The 17,867-nt window shown below is 50.4% G+C and overlaps 1 long non-coding RNA gene across 1 annotated transcript; it reads right to left on the bottom strand.

The window, feature by feature from the left end:
* LOC148774596 (uncharacterized) lies at window positions 1-16,841 on the bottom strand. Its single transcript, XR_016035686.1, has 4 exons — window positions 16,730-16,841; window positions 3,627-3,733; window positions 520-621; window positions 1-49 (listed from the first exon to the last, which is right to left on the bottom strand). It is a non-coding gene; the product is annotated as an uncharacterized LOC148774596 (long non-coding RNA).
* Between the last annotated feature and the right edge of the window lie 1,026 nt (window positions 16,842-17,867).

The raw sequence follows: 17,867 nt of genomic DNA, 5'->3' as shown, positions 1-17,867 counted from the left end.
GGGATGGCACATTCCGGGAAACCAGGTACTCCAGGTGCTCCAGCAGCAGCTGCAGGGTGGGGCCAAAGGAGCACCTTCAACCTCATACTTGCATTCAGGGCCGGTAACTCCTCTCAGCCTCACTCTAAAACCGAAACCATGCTAAGGCATGTCAGAATCCCGCCAGTTCAGTCTCAAGTTAGAGTGGACTTCCCAGGTGGCCCAGTTGTTAAGACTCCACACTTCTGCAGGGGTCATGGGTTTTAATCCCTGGTGGGGGAACTAAGATCCCACACAAAGTGTAGCATGGACAAAAATGTAAGTGAAGAGAACTCCCCCTCAAATGTAATAAAATTACATTAGCTCTCATCATAAATTTGAAGCAAGGTATGAGAACCACGAACTGATCCACCCCAGTCTGCTCAGTGGGACGATGTGAAAAATGACTTGAAAATCAGACAGAGTTTAAAGTCAGCAGCACAGAGCCCAGAGGTAACTGCCGTGGGGCAAATGTCAACACGTCAGAATCCCTCTACTGACCCTGGTGTTGTTCCTTTCGGCTCTGAGCTCAGCGAGTTCTTCTTCTCTTTCCAGGAGCTGCTTCCTATATACATTTACCTCCTTGGTAGAAGTCGGAAACTTCTAGAAAACAATTAAATGAGTCACTAAATGCAAACACAAGTTAAAAAGAGAGCGAGACAATGAAGACTGACCCTGTCAAGTCTCTCCAGGCTCCACAGAAAGGATCTCCCTGCTCTCCCAGAGAAGAGGGGGTCCGCTGACCCCAAGACCACACAGACCACCACAACTCAGACCGGCCATCAGCCTCCACCACGACCTGGCTGGCACGCGGCAAGGGAGAACCCAGAATCCAAGCCTGCCTTCTCAAGACCCAGGGACATCTGAGAAACGTTCCTAAACATAAACCTAAGAACAAAGTGGATGAAGAGATTCTTAAACGACACACAGACAAGTGACCTAGAACCACTGGGGAGAGTGAGGAAGAAAGGCAAGGTCTACAAGGCCACCAGGCTTTGGAGTGTTCCTCTGGGAAAAAGGCTGATGGCACCCCAAGGCCATCTGTTAGCTTGACTCTAGTGAAGTCACACAGTCATTCAATAAACTGGTTAAAATGTTAAATCAGACAGAGACGCTGGAGCGCTCCTCCCTGGGGTCAGGGGGGGACGGTGGGGGAAGGCTGCTGAGACTGAGCTTACAAGGACCCCCTAGCCTCAAGTCACTCAAACCCTGAGTGAACAGAGAGCTCTGTGTCCACTAGAGGTCTGCGTCAGAGGAAACTCTGGAGAAGACAGCATCACCAGAACCTCTAGGGTTTTCCATACAGAATGCCCAACATGCAACCAAAAAAGCAAAAAAGGGTGTAACAACAAATACGAGCAAGAGAAAAAGAACCGAAACAGACCCAGAGGTATCAATGTATATCAGCATATCAGAGGTGTGTGTGTGCTACAGGGATCAAATGCAAATGTCACCAGTTCAAAAATACACTTGAAAAAAGGAAAAATTTCTGAGAATCAAAAGCGATTCTAGAACTTTACAATAACAGTGAACTGAATTTAAGATCTCAGTCTCTGGGCTTAACATCAAATTGGACGTAGCTGAAGAGAGGATCAGTGAACTGAAGGATGGATCGGTTAAAAAAATATATATATATATATGTGGGGGAAAAAGTATAGAATATATCAAAGGAGCCCATTGTTAAACTACGTTGTTAAAAACTATAAATGGGGACCCTCATGGTGGAGAAAAGACAGAAAGGGGAATAAGAAATGCCTACAGGGGTTGAAACTTAAGAGTCTCTTAATGAAAGTGAAAGAAGAGAGTGAAAAAGCTGGCATGAAACTCAACATGCAAAAAATGAAGATCATGGCATACGGCCCCATCACTTCATGGCAAATAAATGGGGAAACAATGGAAACAGTGACAGATTTTATTTTCTTGGGCTCCAAAATTACTGCAGATGGTGAAATTAAAAGATGTTTGCTCCTTGGAAGGAAAGCTATGAAAAACCTAGACAGCATATTAAAAAGCAGAGATATTACTTTGCCGACAAAGGTTCATTTAGCCAAAGCTATGTAGGAGCTCATTTAGTACTAGTTCATTTGGTCAAAGCCAGCAGTCATGTATGGATGTGAGAGTTGGCCCATGAAGAAGGCTGAATGCCAAAGAATCAATGCTTCTGAACTATGGTGTTGGAGAAGACTCTTGAGAGCCCCGTGGACTGCAAGGAAATCCAACCTGTCAATCCTAAAGCAAATCAGTCCTGAATATTCATTGGAAAGACTGGTGCTGAAGCTCCAATACTTTGGCCTCCTGATGCGAAGAACTGACTCATTGGAAAAGAACCTGATGCTGGGGAAGACTGAAGGCAGGAGGAGAAGGGACGACAGAGGATGAGACGGTTGGATGGTATTACCGACTCGATGGACAGGAGCTTGAGCACGCTCCAGGAGTTGGTGATGGACAAAGAAGCCTGGCATGTTGCAGTCCATGGGGTCGCAATGGGTCAGACACTGAGTGACTGAACTGACTGACAGGGACAGTGGCAAGAGTTGGTTCAAGAATCAGACCATTGACTCAAAAATGAAAACCACACATTGGTTTCAGCAGCTCTGCTGGTGCCTAAGGCAAGAAGAAAATGTTCAAGCTCAGAGGAAAAAAGGTGTGGCCTTGAATGGCACAGAAACACTGAGAGCTGACTTTTCAAGAACAAGGAAGTCAGAAGATAATGGACGGGCATCTGTAAAATGCTGAAAAACAACCACCCACCCACCTGGAATTCTATACCCCACAGAAACACTCTTCCAAAGTGAAAACAAAATAAAGACTTTTAGGGCAAATGGAAATGAGACAACTCATCATGCACAGACATGAACTAAAAAAATATTCAGGCAGTGCTTTGGGAAAAAGAAAAGTAGTCTCTGACAGAAATATAAAAAACAAGTAAAGACCAACAATGAGGTAACTGTGAGGGTAAACATTAACTCTACAAAACCATGATGTTAACGCCAAAAATATATCTAACAATTTAAAGTATAACAGTGACAAGGAGGAGACAGTCGTGTCAGGGAGGCAATAAAAGTACTAAGTTAGACTTGAATGTAAAACACACGCTCTATCTGTGAATGGACACCCAACAACCTGACAGAGGAGTACAGAACTAGAAAAAGACTTCACACTTCTACAAGAAGCAAGAGAAAAGAACACAGAATAGGTGAGACAGACAGAAAACAAACAGTAACACGGTATCTATGCACTGAAATATCAACATTATAAATAGAGCAAATACTCTCATTAAAAGATAAAAACGATCAATTGATGACAATGAAAACTATACACTAGTCACAGAGGTTCCTGTTAAGATGGAAGATCTTTTAGACAGGTGAAGGCAAAAGATACCCAGGCAAACAAGGACAGAAAACTGATGTGGCAATATCACTGTCAAATAGTGTCTAAAGTAAGAAGCATCACTAGGCTTAAAAAGGAGCTTCTCATACTGAAACAAGTTCAGTCCAGCAAGAACATGAGGATTCCACATTTGAATGTACCGAATAACATAACCTCAAAATATCAATACATAAAACTGACAGAAATAGAAAAGGAGTAACAGCCAAGTTCATACTCACAGTGGGAGACGTTAAAGACACATCTCTCAGGGAACTGGGCTCCCTGGGACGTAGTCACCCGCAGCCATGAAGTACCTGAATTGCGACTGGCTCTACGATGAGATGTGCTGCAAGCATGAAACACACACTGGATTTTAAAGACTTAGCGTGAACAAAAGAACGTGAAATATTTCATTAGGTTTTATCATGTTGATTACACACTGAAATGATAATATTTTTGGGTGTGTTAAAATAAAATACATTGCAAGTAATTTCACCTACTTCTGCTTTACAAAACGTGGCTACCGGAATCCGAATTACATGAGTCACAAACCTGATCTAACTGATACACACGGAATATTGCTTTCTCACTGATACATATTATTTTCAAGGGCCCAAGGAACATATCACAAAATGAATATATATTGGGCCATTAGGAAAGCTCAAACTCTTTCAAAGGACTGAACTAATGCGGGGTACACTTAGGGGCTGCAGTGGGCTGACGGTCTATGTGCCTCAAACTGCACCCCGCACGCGGTGATGAGCCCAGGAGGCAGGCACTCTGGGAGGGCTCAGGGCAGGAGGGAACGGGCGCCCATGCTGTGAGGACAGGGAGAAGCAGCAGGCAGTCTAGGAACCAGGAGACAGGCCTCAGCAGACGTGGCACCCGCTGGTGCTCTTGGGACTTGCCAGCCTCCAGTACTATAAGAAACAACTTTATGTTGTTTTTCAGCTAGTCTATGGTATTTATAACAGTAGCCCCAAAAGACTAAGACGGGGCTCTTCATGGAACTAAGCTAGAAATCAAACAAGGGTCACTAGAAAAACATCCCCAAACATTAAGTTAAATGACATACTGCTTGAAGAATTTCATGAATAATCATTTTTAAAAAACACAATGAAAATTAGAAAATAATTTTCCATAAAAATCTGGCTTACTCAAACTTGTGGGACACAGCAAACTGTGTTTAGAGGGTAACTTAAAGCCTTACACACATATACTGGGAAAGAAGGAAGGCTAAAAATCAATTAAGCCTCTATCCCTGCTGCTGCTGCTGCTAAGTCACTCTAGTCGTGTCCGATTCTGTGCGACCCCATAGACAGCAGCCCACCAGGCTCCCCCGTCCCTGGTATTCTCCAGGAAAGAATACTGGAGTGGGTTGCCATTTCCTTCTCCAATGCATGAAGTGAAAAGTCAAAATGAAGTCGCTCAGTCGTGTCCGACCCTTAGCGACCCCATGGACTGCAGAAACCAGAAAAAAAGCAAAGCAAACAAAACACAAGGCAGATGGGGAAAAAAGGAGAAGAAAATAAGGAAACCGAAAGCAATATGGAATTTTTTCAAAACAAAGCCAAAAGTGGGCTCTTTGAAAGGACTGCCAAAACTGATAAACCCCTAGAGAGACTGATTAAGAAAAACAGACAAAGCACAAATCACCAGTATCAAGGATTTTTCTAAGGGGAGACAACACATCTTGCAGATAAAAAGATATGATGAACCACAGTTCACTTACTAATTGGAGAGTCTGCTGGCCTCAATAAATTCCTAGCAGCGGGGAAAGGCTTTACACAACTAGACCCAAGAAGACATACAAAATCAGAAATTTTTATTTCATTGAAAAACATTACATCTGAAATTAAAAGCCTCCCCACAATGAAACCAACTGGTTTTGCCAATAAATTCTTCCAAAAATCGAGGGAAGGAAACAGTAATCTCACAGGAACTCTGGGGATAAACAAGGAACACTCTCCAACCCTGTTTTATAAGACTAGCATAACCTTGATACTAAAACCAACAAGGAAGAAGTACAAGAAAGTAACATTACAGACTCTGGATATAGATGAAATAATCCTAAATAAAACACTAACAAATAAAATCCAACAGAAGGAGAATACATCAAGATTAGGTTGGTGGTGTTTTAGAATCACAAAATTTTTTAAAAGTTAAGTCACCACATAAAAGAAAAATCACCTGTTTCAAAGTCTACAGAAAATAAACTTAAGAAAACTTAATGTAATAATTTTAGTGCATGACTAAGAAAAAACTCTTAGTAAACTAACAGAGAAGAATTTACATATTTTGATAAAAATATCCATAAAAAAGCTAATATCATATGGGATGGTGAAATACTGAAAGGTTGAAAGGTTTTCCTCTGATAATGGGAAAGAGACAAGGATACTTATTCTCAGTATTTCTGTTCACCATTGTACTCGGTACTGGAGATCCTAGTCCGTACAATAAGGTAAGAAAAAGAAAAGGGTTATCACAGTTGCGAAGGGGGAAAAAGCACTTATTTGCAGACATAATTGTGTATACATAAGAAAATACAATTAGAATGATTTGAAATTAATGGATTTAGCAAGTGAATATAGAAAAGTCAATTCTATCTCTATTAGGAATTTATAATGGCACTGAAATATCAAGATATCTAATTAAACAAGTGCAAGACTTACAGCAAACTATAGACTTCTAAGATAAATTAAAGAAGATCTAAAAAAAATGGAGAGCTATCTATATTGTGTTCATGGATTATAAGAACAGCATAAAACACACACACACAGAGTTAACCGTGTGAGGCGATGCGAGTGTTGGGCAATCATTCCACGACATCTATGGGCATCAAGTCATCACAATCACAATGTAGACTTGAAATACACACAAACTGTATCTGTCAATGACTCCTTAGTGAAGCTGGGGGTCTAAAATCAGCGCCTGATACCTGGTAGCTGGAAGGCGTGGGAACCCGGGTTCACGGGCAGGCTGCACACACTCTTAATCACAGGTAAGTCCTGAAGCAACCCAGCAACTCTCCATTTTTCTGTTTCTGTTTTTCTCTGTTCCCCTTGCCATTTCTGTTGAACAGATTCCCAGTATCGAGTGAGCAGCGTCAATGCAGTGATAATGTTTCCCTATCTACGGCAGGAGCATGTAACCCCAGCAGACCTCCCAATTGCCCCGAGATAACTGGGGTGCCCCATCACAACAGAAAGCAAAGAAACGACATTCCCTGAGACAGAGCTGCCCGACAGCAGTGGCGACTATGGTCCACCAGACTTCCCAAGGGAACCCCCAGGGGCTTGGATCCCATGCTGGGCCCCTCAGCTTGAGGCCACACGTGCATTTCACCATTCTGGGAGTCCTGGCAGAAGAAAGCCAGATCACAGAAGGGGGATGGTGTGGCCGGCCCATGGGACGCAGGGTAGGGCTGACTTGGGTCTGTGCTGGGCTCCACGTCCTGTCACCACCCTTGGAGTGTACAAAGTTCTTGGGATCATTGTAGGTTTTTAGCAAAAAACAATGGAGCCGAAGTCACTTAGGATGGTTTTTAAGAAGAAAACCTCACTGAGGATTCACTCAGCACCAGCCTCGGCCCCTAGTGAGATGCAGACTTCCGGTGGTCATCCATGGCTGTGCCCATCACCCACCAGGGCAAGGGGAGGCCCCCGGACACCGGGTGCCACATGGGGTTCTTCCCCCACTTTGAGTGAAGGGCTGCATCCCCCTGGATGAACCCAGCTCACCCCTCCACCTCTGATGCTGAGGCCCCCGTGCCTCCCACGACCGGAGGATCCAGCCTCTCCCGGGCCTCCATGTCACTGCACAGACCATGTCCGTGCGGCTTCAGCAGGCAGGGTGAGTCCTGTGCGGAGCTTCCCAGCTCGCTGGCCTCGCTGTCCACATCGGGGCTGGGCAGGAGCACCGCATGTCCACTGAACGAGTGGATGAGGGCCCCAACAATGCCAGGGATGATGAAGGGGAGGTGAAGGGGGCTGAGATCCAAGTGTCAGTCCCTGATTCAGGCAGCAGTGCGTATTGACTCATTTAACCTCATGACAAAACTGTGTGTCAGCGGGTGGGGGGTGGGTCCTGCCACTGTTCTCACCTTGGAGCTGGCAAGTTCACTCTCAGTGTCCAGGGACAGCTGCAGCCACTGACCACAGACTGGACAACTTTAACACAAATTCATTCTCCCTCAGTTCTGGAGTCAGAAACCTGTGATCAAGGTGTGGGCAGGACTGAGCTCCCTCCAGAGGCTCCAGGGGAGGGTCCCTCTGGCCTTGTCCAGCCCTTGGGAGACCCCAGGCCTCCCTGGGCTTGTGGCCACATCACCCCAACCTCTGTGTCCATCTGCATAAACCTTCTCCCCTGGGTGACTCTGTGCCTCAGATCATGCCCTCTTCTCTTCCAAGGACACCCGTCATTGGATTCAGGGTCCACATGCATCCCGGGTGATCTGGTGCAGCGGTCAGGAACTTACTTCCATCTGCCAAGACTTTTCATCAGAATAAGGTCACCTTGGCAGGCTGCAGAAGGATGGATGGCTTTTGGGGCCACCACTTAGCCCACTACACTTGTCATGAAGCCACAAGGCAGAGCCTCACTGGGCTTGGTGCAGGGAGCTTCAAAGAAGCAGGGCTCCAGTCCTGGGCTGCCTCAAGAACACACTTAGGATCAGGACACTCGGGCACAGGGACCAGATGGGCAAGGCTCAGAGGTGTGCTGGTGGGCGTGGGGCTCACCTGCAGGGGGCCTGGAGCCTGACATGATGACCCAGGGGTGGGGGACACAGCGCATGGTTTGGGAATGGACACATCCCCGCACGGATGAGAGGAGGCAGGCACGGGGGCTCAGGCCAGGGGAGCCCAGATCTTCCTGCTGCCCTCAAGGGGCCGGTCGGATGGGCACAGGAGGGAGCCGTGGTTTCAGCGACCTGGGTCGGAGTCCTGGTCTGCTGCTGTGTTGTCTCTGGCGAGTGACTCAGCCTCTCTGAGCCCACCTTTTGCTCCTCTGCAAATCTTTGCCACACGTGACTATCTTCACAGTTGTGGGGAGTTCTTGGTGCTCTCAGCAGCCCCGCCCAACCCCATGACTGGGGCTATGCCGCCTCTCCACGACCTTGAGGCCCCTAAGACCACCCCTGCACAGACTCTCTTTGCAAAGAAGCTGGAAGCTGCTTCTCCTACCCCAGGAGCCCTGGGGCACCCAGACCCAAGAGGCAGCAATGCCTCTAGCCTGGGGGCTCCCGGGCGAGGGGTTGACCACATGGGGCACTGGGAGTGACCGTGGATGGCCCCGTATGGCCAACTCCATCTTTCCTGTTGCAGCCCAGGTTTATTTCTGTGTGCTCTGCTCAGCCGCACGCAAAGACCCAAAATATATCCCTCCGAGTCCGTGGAGATTTCTCTCGACGGTGGTCAAGAAGCAGTGCCTGGGCTGGCATCCCTGGGAAAACACGCTCTGCTGTTTACATGAGCGACAGGGTCCCTTCAAGAAAAACATCTGGCCAGATCAGGAAAGGGTCGTGGGACTCACTGGACAAATGGGATATCCTCGTTCTTACACACATGGGATGCTTTAAACGCTGGCACCCAGCCTGACAACAGCCTGATCCTGGCGGGAAGAAACCGAGAGATGCAGGTCCCCTCCCCCAGTCGGACACCCCAGACGGTGGCTTCTGTCTGGACTGGCCCTGTGGGTGGGGAGTCTGGAGGACACAGAACCACAGGGGCCTCGAAGCTTGGCGTGGGCGTGGGGAGGGCCAAGGGGCTCGGGGAGGCGGCAGGGTCAGGGCCCTTGCAATGGACTGCCACCAAAGGCTGGACAAAGACAAGAAGTAAGAAAACGAATGCCACACCTTAAAGCTGCTCAAGAGCCAAGAAGGCCCAGAAGAGTGACCAGGACTGAGCCATCCAAGGTGGGGTAGTGGAGGAGGAGGCTCGCCCAGCTCAGACTGGACGGGGTTAAACCTCCGGTCCGGCTCAACTCACAGGAACCCCACCACAGTCACTCCTGACACTTTCCTTTTCGAAGGAAAAAGGGAATCACAGAACAAGCAACACCATCCCTGTGGGGGACTCTTGGCGGTCGAGGATGCCAAGGGCCCCTCTGCGTCCGCACGGCTGCCTGAGCCTGCATGTTGTGCATCACAGTCACCCGTCTCCGCTGAGGGGCAGCCTCTGAGCTTGTTGGAAGGTTGGCCTCAGCGAGGCTGAAATGGGGTCCCTAGCTGCCCCCAGAGGGCTCCCAGGCAGCACACCTCCCCAGCCCACCCTGAGCCCACGGCTGCTGCCCACCCCAGAGGGCCCCGTCACTGCCATCAGGGAATTAGGGGGTGCCAAGTGCTCAGACCCGAGGGTGGTGGGGGCGCCTCCATGGCATCCTGTGTGTACCCCTCCTCGGCTCATGGTCCAGCAGGAGCTGCGGGGAGCGTGTGTACACGGCAGGGACACACAGGACGCCTCCTGAGCACCGCCAGGCCAGGAAGCCCTGGAGCCCCGGTGGGAAGCCTGGGCCGGACTTCTGACCACCACAGGGGCCTGGTCAACCTCCCCTTCTCTGTGCCCTCGGCTTCCTCAGCTCCAAGGATAACACCACCTCTCGGAGAGCCTCTGATGCCAGGGCTGCTCTGTGGGAGGGATCGTGTTCTCCTCGAATGTGTTCAAGGCACGTGATGCCTGGTCAGTCCCTAATGACTGGCTGCATTCTTGGCAGGCCTGGGGCCTGCCTGCTCTTCCTGTTGGCACCAGGGTCCCGCATGCATGTGAGTTGGCAGGCCTGTTCCAGGCTGGGTCTGTCTGCTTAGGTGACAGACGTGCCTCCTGGGAGGAAGAGCATCTGGCACGGGCTGGGCCCCATCCCCTGATTGGCGCCAGGACCAGCCTCCTTCTAGTTCCCGAATTGGGAAGACAGGGGCCATTTCTGGGTCACTTGAACGTGTCATCTCATGGGAGCGTGGCTTTATGATATTTGCTGAGTGATCCGGGGGGGGTGGGGGGTGGGGGACAGTCCTGCTGAGCTCCTACTGTGTGCTGGCAGGGGATGTTCCCGCAGTCCTTCCTTGACTTCTGGCAGCATCCTCGGGTTCACTTTAATACTCTTGGATGAGGAGGCAGGCTTGACTGCCACAGGGGGCCGACCCTGGCTTGCTCACGCCCGCCTGCCACCTGGACAGCTCCTGGAGGGGACAAGAAAGGGCTCAGTCCCTGGGCAAGTATCTGCAGGGAGGTATTTCTGCACCATGGTTCCTGCTGACCACATCTGCACCACCCTGGAGGAGCGGCTGTGGTCACTCAGGCACGGTCACATGGGTGCTGGCCTAAGCATGCCTTCTACACAACCTGGACATGGTACCCTCGACTGTCTCCAGTGAGCCCGGACCCAGAACGTGGTCTCTGAGTTAACTGGAGCTGCAGGACTGGCTGGGGCGGATTTACCCCTCAGCTCTTGGCATAGGGTCTGGCTCCCAAGGCCTGGCTTGTTGAAGGAATAAAAGACATGTATTCATTCACAGGCCTGCTTTGATGATGGGTGGGTAGGTTACTCAGATCCACCCTCTCATGGTAAACAATTATTTAAAAAAAAAAAAAGTGTCACGCCTTAAAGTTGCTGAATACCTGAGAAGACCCAGAGGAGCAACTGCCCAAGATGAGGGATCTAACAGAAGACCCCTCCCTCCCCATGGAGCCAGACTCCCAGAAGACGACACTTTCAGGTGACCCAGAAAGGGCCTCCCTCCTCCAACCACGGGAATTACAAGGAAGGTGGTGCTGGTGCCGAGCAGGGGAAGAAGCAGGTGAAGACCCCAGTGGGTGCAGGCACATCAGCCTGTGACCTTGGTTCAAGGGGATCCTATCCATGACGCCTCAGATGAGTGGAGAATGCAAGTGCCAAGTCTTTCTGGATAAGGGCACTTTCTTCCCAGGCTTGGGAACTGCTCCGTGGGTTATGGAAGGGTGGTGGCCAGTGGGGAAGAGCGCCAGGCCCATCAGGATGAAAGCCAGCCGGAGGAGAACCAGCAGAAGTGACCCCCTCAGCTTTGGGAGCGACTTCACTTCTGAGACGATTAGATGGATAATAAATCTAAGAAATCAGCTAAGCTCACCTCGCTTAGAGAAATAAACCTCAAGATAGAAAGGTCCTGCAAAGACAGGAAACCATTAAAGAAAATGACACAGCCAACTTGCGAAAGAACCAAACAGAACATGCAGAAATTAAAAAGTGTCATAACGAGAAGCAAAAATACAACAGACACGTTTGAAGACACTTGACCTCTTCCGGAAAGGGAGACACGTGGGCACAGAGCAGGGGCATGCTGATAACGTATGCATCCCCTTGCCCAACCCCCTGCTCTCCAGGAAGAAAAACCAACCCTGAACTGTAGCTGCATCATTTGCCAATTTCCGCAGTGTAAATACTCCCACAGTGGCCTGATTCATGTACCAAAGGGTTAACACCCTGCCGGCAGAATTCCCCATGAAACAGAACTACCGGCCAAGAGACATGGGAGGACGTCAGAACCGCAACCCGAGGGGCACAGATTTCAGCCCAAATACCTGGGACCTGGGCAGAGCCGACCTTGGGGAACTTTAAAGACAAGACTCTTTAAACATGTCTAGAATTCACTTTATAACTTTGCCATTTCCTTCTCCTGTTTATAACAAGTACACTTCCACAAAACCAAGAGAGGCCCAGAGGAAACCAGGTGGGGTGTATAAAAGCCTCAGCACTTAAGACTCAAGAGACATAAAAGCTTTACGGGCAAAGAAATGCATGTGTAATGGTGGAATTATGAATAGAGATATGAATAGCTTCGGGACTAGACAATGGCCCCTGACACCTCATTGTAGGACAGGCTCATGGCATAGGCACTAAGCCTGGGGGTACGAGTGAGATGGGGGCTGAAGACCACGTTTTGTTGTTGTTTAGTCACTAAGCCACGTCCGACTCTTTGAGACCCCATGGACTGCAGCACACCAGGCTTCCCTGTCCTTCACCATCTCCCAGAGCTTACTCAAACTCATGCCCATGGAGTCAGTGATGCCATCCAACCATCTCTTCCTCTGATGGCCCCTTCTCCTCCTGCCCTCAATCTTTCCCAGCATCAGGGTCTTTTCCAATGAGTCAGCTCTTCACATCAGTTGGTCAAAGTACTGGAGCTTAAGCTTCGGCATCATTCCTTCCAATGAATAATTTTCAGGGTTGATTTCCTTTAGGATGGACTGGTTTGATGTCCTTGCAGTCCAAGGGACTTTCAAGAGTCTTCTCCAACACCACAGTTCAAAAGTATCAATTCTTTGGTGCTCAGCCTGCTCTATAGTCCAGTTCTCATGGTTCAGGGCAAAGAGACTGACACGAGGGTGCAGCATCCAATTTCAAGTGCTGGTTCTGCCCCTGCCGGGCCCAGTGGCCTTGGTCTCCTTGCCCCACCTCTCAGAGCCTCTGTTCCTTCTCTCGGTAAAGGGATCTGACCCTACACCACAAGCCGGGTCGGGATGGGGGTTTGTGTCCAGGCTGAAAGTCCCCAAGAACACCTGCTGCTGCACTGTCCTTACATGCGGAGTTGTCAAAATTAGACTTGAGGTGCCTCAAAGTCTAGAACCCTCACCCCACTGTCCAGGCTATGAGGACGGGCCCCCGCCCCCAACTCCATGCTCATCACCACACTTAGCCAAGTCGGGGAACCGTCTTGGACACCAGCTCATGCCCACAAGGCCTCAGCTGGAAACTGCAAGAAACACGTCCCTCTCCCCTGTCCCATGTCCCCTGGCAGGGAGGACGTGCCATCACCTCCATTCTACAGATGGAAAAACTGAGGTTCCCAGTGTGGCAGCCATGTGCCTGAGGCTGCTGAGCCCCCAGGAAGTGGTCAGTCTGGGTCTGGACCCGCACACGTGGCCTCAGAGGGGCTAGGCAGGGTCTGAGCCTCCCTGGGAGCTCAGGTACCCTCACCGCCTGACCGTGGGTCCTGGAGTCTGGTGTGGAGGCGGCTACCATCCTCCAGCAGGCAGCTCCTCGCTCTCTTTTCAAAAAACAACATCCACAAAGACAGGAAACAGATGCCGCCGTGGCCCACACCAGCTCCGGGGAGGAACGAGGAGAAACTACAGCCCGCCAGCCCTGGGGTGCGGTGGCGAGCCCTGAACGGCAGCTTGAAAGCAAATTGACCTTGTAAGGTTCATGTGTCTGAGGCCTTAACAATTCTGCCAAAGACGGAGTCAAGTTCAACATCAGGCCAGTGCAGGCCTCCGTCATCCCCAGTACACAGCCAGGATTTTCCTGCGTGGCCTTCTCGGAGTGGACATAAATAATGCCCTGGCTTTGAGGTTGGACTTGAAAAATGTTGATGGGTTTCAGTTACAAGGAAACATGTTGGCCCACAAGCTGCTCTTGTCCATTTCCCAGAAAACCTGGCCGCTGACCCCAACGCCATCGGAGGGACAGAAGAGTGGGGGGTGGGTGGATGAGGTGCTCCTGCAGAAGGAAGGCCTGGGCCACCTGCCTCCGGGACCTTCCCCCACCATTTCTATCCTGTCTGCTGTCCCAGGGGTCTCTGACATGACACCCCTCCTGGACCCTCATGTGTGAAACTGACTTCGGGGGCCGTCTTTTGGATCAAGGTGTCAGATCCTCATTTGACAACCAGGGTCCCTCTTGTGGGTGGCTGGGCAAGCAATTTTTAAGCCGAGTCCCTCTGGGCCCACGGTGCCTGGCAGAGGGTAGGGGGCAAGTGGGTCACCTGTGGTCACAGCCAATAGGCCAGGCTCAGCCTCCATCCGTCCTATACACGAAGTTATGGGCACGTTTTGTCCAGACCCGCCACTGCCCCCTCCACTGGGTTCCCGGCCCAGGGCACCCAGTATTGTGTGCGGTATCACTCTGGATAACCCAGTGATGTAATGCCTTCTTTCCCAGGTGGTTCAGCAGAAAAGAACCCGCCAGCCAATGTAGCAGATGCAGGAGACCTGGGTTCGCTCCCTGGGTTGGGAAGATCCCCTGGAGGAGGAAATGGCAACCCATTTCAGTATTCCTGCCTGAAAAATTCCACGGACAGAGGATCTTAGGGGCTAGAGTTCACAGGGCTGCAAAGAGTTGGACACGAATGAGCAACTGAACATGCACACAGTCGTGTAAATACTGTTGTTGTCTCTGTTTGACAAATGGTGAAGCTTCACTGCTGTTGTTGTTCAGTCATCAGATTTTGTCTGATTCCTTGCGATCCCATGGACTATACACTCCATGGAATTCTCTAGGCCAGAATACTGGAGTGGGTAATGTTTCCCTCCTGCAGGGGATTTTTCTGACTCCCCACATACTATAAGACTAAACTTGAGAATTCTTGTTTTTTTAATTTTATTTTACTTCAAATAGCCTTTGGGCATCTGAAAGGACAGTGTAGGTACTTTCAAGATGTCTTCTGCAAAACAAAGCCCTTTTGGCAAGTGTGGTCATAATATCCAGGTAGACGTTGCTGTTGTAAGTGTCACATCTCAGCCAGAAGGCAAATTCTGAGCTCTTCCTCTGGCAGAAACAAATTCACAAGATAAGCCAAGAAAGAGAGCTGGAAAAACAAACCACACCAACAACCAGAAAAGCATTTCTCACGAGACAAAGCTAGAAAAAAATCCAACATCCCTGTGGCCCCAAAACCCTCTTGGAAATGAATGTTCAGTAAGGAAGAGACGAAACATGTCAAGTTCCAAAGACAGGCAATGCCCATGGCCAGTGTAGTTTAGAGACGGCCTGACCACTCAGATGAAGACGCACACCAGTGATGGTTGTCACCATAGGAAGTGTTTAGTCTGGTGACAACCCGCCTTGGGCACCACATAAGGGAACAGACCTGGTTCTCTTCCTTTGCCCCACACCATTCACTCATGAAGGCAGCTCAGGTGCTACCTTGTCCTGCCTGCCTGTCTGGCTCACCCATGAGCTGTGACCACCTGCAGGGAAGGACTCCGCCTTCTCTTCTCTGTGCGCCATGAACCTGCACACAGTGGGCCTTCAGAACCTCAGGAGACTCACCCCATCCCCACTATAGCCAGAACCCTCCCCAGGCATTAAAACAGCTGTGGAGTCACTTTGGCCCAAGCCCTGGTTACAGATCCCTGGAGCCTACTACAGCCTCTACAGTGCGATTAATCAGGTCCTTTATACACAGATTCCCGCCTGTCAGGTCTGATCTTTGGATTCATTGTCACTCTATCCCTCCCCTGGCAGCAAGGTGGGCCGCGATGCAGACAACGGAGCTCATGAGCTGAGTTTCAAAGGACAGCGATGGATGCAACCTGTTGCAAACTAAAGGAGGGTCCCTGAATGTCTCAGAAAAGGCCTCCGGTGTGCAGGTGAGGAGGAGGGCCCCCACGGTGCAAAGGAAAGAGAGGTACTCAGGGGCAAAGGCTCTTGGCCTCTCCTGTAGCAGCTCCAGCTGGTAGCTCGTGAACAGTGGACACCCAATGTGGTCACATGAGCATGACTCTTATTCCCTCACAAAGCAAGAAAAAGGGGGCAGGGTGTGGGAGTACCCGGAGGGTGTGGTGGGGTGGATGGAGGGACGTGTCCCTCCTCTCTTCAGTGCACATTGCTTTTGTGAGTCTCAGAGCTGTCATCAAGTCAGGTCCCCACAGTATCCAGTGTGGGCCGGGTGCCTTAGCCCCTGTCACATGGACAAGCCACACCATATGGCTTCCCTGAGTTCCAACAGCAGGATCTGGGGCTTTTGTTTAGGTACACACTTCCTTGCTGTAGCTGTGTCACCCCCTTCTTTGAGCCCCAGTTTTGTCCTCTAGAAAAAGGACATCGATTGCTACCTTAGCAGGTTGCTACCTTAATCCCATGAAGACTAATTAGGATAATCCTACAATTAATAGCTGGCCTTAAGAGATACTGGGCTTCCCTGATAGTTCAGCTGGTAAAGAATCCTCCTGCCATGCAGGAGACCCCAGTTTGATTCCTGGGTCGGGAATGCTGATCCGCTACAGAAGGGACTGGCTACCCACTCCAGTATTCTTGCACTTCTCTTGTGGCTCAGCTAACCTGGGTTCAATCCCTGGCCTGGGAAGATGCCCTGGAGAAGGGAAAGGCTACCCGCTCCAGTATTCTGGCCTGGAGGACCATGGACTGTACAGCCCATGGGGTCGCCAAGAGTCGGACACGACTGAGGGACTTTCACGTCACTTTCAAGAGATAGGACCTGAATCCAGATTAAACTGGAGTCTCCCAGCGTCATCTGGCATTTCTTCCCTGAAGCCAGCCAAAACCCACACAGGTGCATTTCCACGGTCTCCACTGACAGAAAACGCAGCGTGGTTCAAACAAGCTGACAGACAAGCGGGAGAGGACTCACGGGCAGACGGCTTCCCTCCGGTCTCAGGTGGAGCTCGGGGACCACAGCAGGAAACGGCGCTCTCAACCCGGGGCCCAGCAGCGGCCTCCTTCTCCTGCCGGCGGCTCTGCCCTGAGGGGCGCGGGAAAGCTGCCAACCGCCGCAGGCTTCCTTCACGCCCCTCCCACTGCTGTAGCCTGACCTCTCCTGGCCCCACCCCTTCCGGCCAACCAGAGCGCCTCTTCCCTTGATTCCAGCGTGAGGCCCGGCCCTGGGCCCTGATTGGTCACCGCCCCAGCCCTGAGCCAATCACGGTGGCCAGGGAGGATGGAACACACCGATTGGCCAGGTCCAGGTCATGTAACCACACTCTCCCGGACGCGTGCCAGCCGCTCAGCCTGTGTCTGGGGTGGAGAGAGTGCGGTGCACCCGGCGCAGGGCTGAGATTCCAGTCACTGTGTCCGTGTGCTCAGTGTCCTGGGATGTGACTGTGCATCTTCTCTACACACTGCTGCGTTCTCTGCAGGAAAGATATTCATGAGACACCTCTTCCCTTCCCAAGTGTTGTTTCACGCACCCACATTCAAGGGAGCAAGACCTCCTGTTCGAAGGTAGGCTTGGAGATCCTCTCTTAACCTCTGGGCTTGTTTCTTGTATCAGTTCAGTTCAGTTCAGTCGCTCAGTCATCTCTGACTCTTTGCGACCCCATGAATCACAGCACGCCAGGGGCCTCCCTGTCCATCACCAACTCCCGGAGTTCACTCAAACTCATATCCATCGAGTCGGTGATGCCATCCAGCCATCTCATTTCTTGTATCATGTTAGAATAATTTATTCGGTCTTAAAACCCCCACGAGCACCGCCACATGCTGCTTTGCCTATCAGGATTCTTAGCTGTTCTGAGTAGAGGGCATGGCCCAGGGGCTTCCCAAAGGGAGGCACATGAGAGGCTGAATCGCTGAATCACTTTGCTGTGCACCTTACACAAACAAATCATTGTAAATCAACAAGACTTCAATTTAAAGAAAAGATATTCCCTCATCAAAGATGGTTCGAAATTTTGTAGAAGTTTTTCCTTCAATTGTTGGTGTTTGGTATGTGTCTATTTGGTTTGGTGGTGTGTTTTGAGGTAGGGATCCAGCTTACCTTCCCACATGGA

This window comes from Moschus berezovskii, chromosome 21 (assembly GCF_049115385.1).
Source record: "Moschus berezovskii isolate FMDL1 chromosome 21, NW_MosBer_1.0, whole genome shotgun sequence".
NCBI classification, from domain to species: domain Eukaryota; kingdom Metazoa; phylum Chordata; class Mammalia; order Artiodactyla; family Moschidae; genus Moschus; species Moschus berezovskii.
This window is presented reverse-complemented; position numbering and strand designations above follow the sequence as displayed.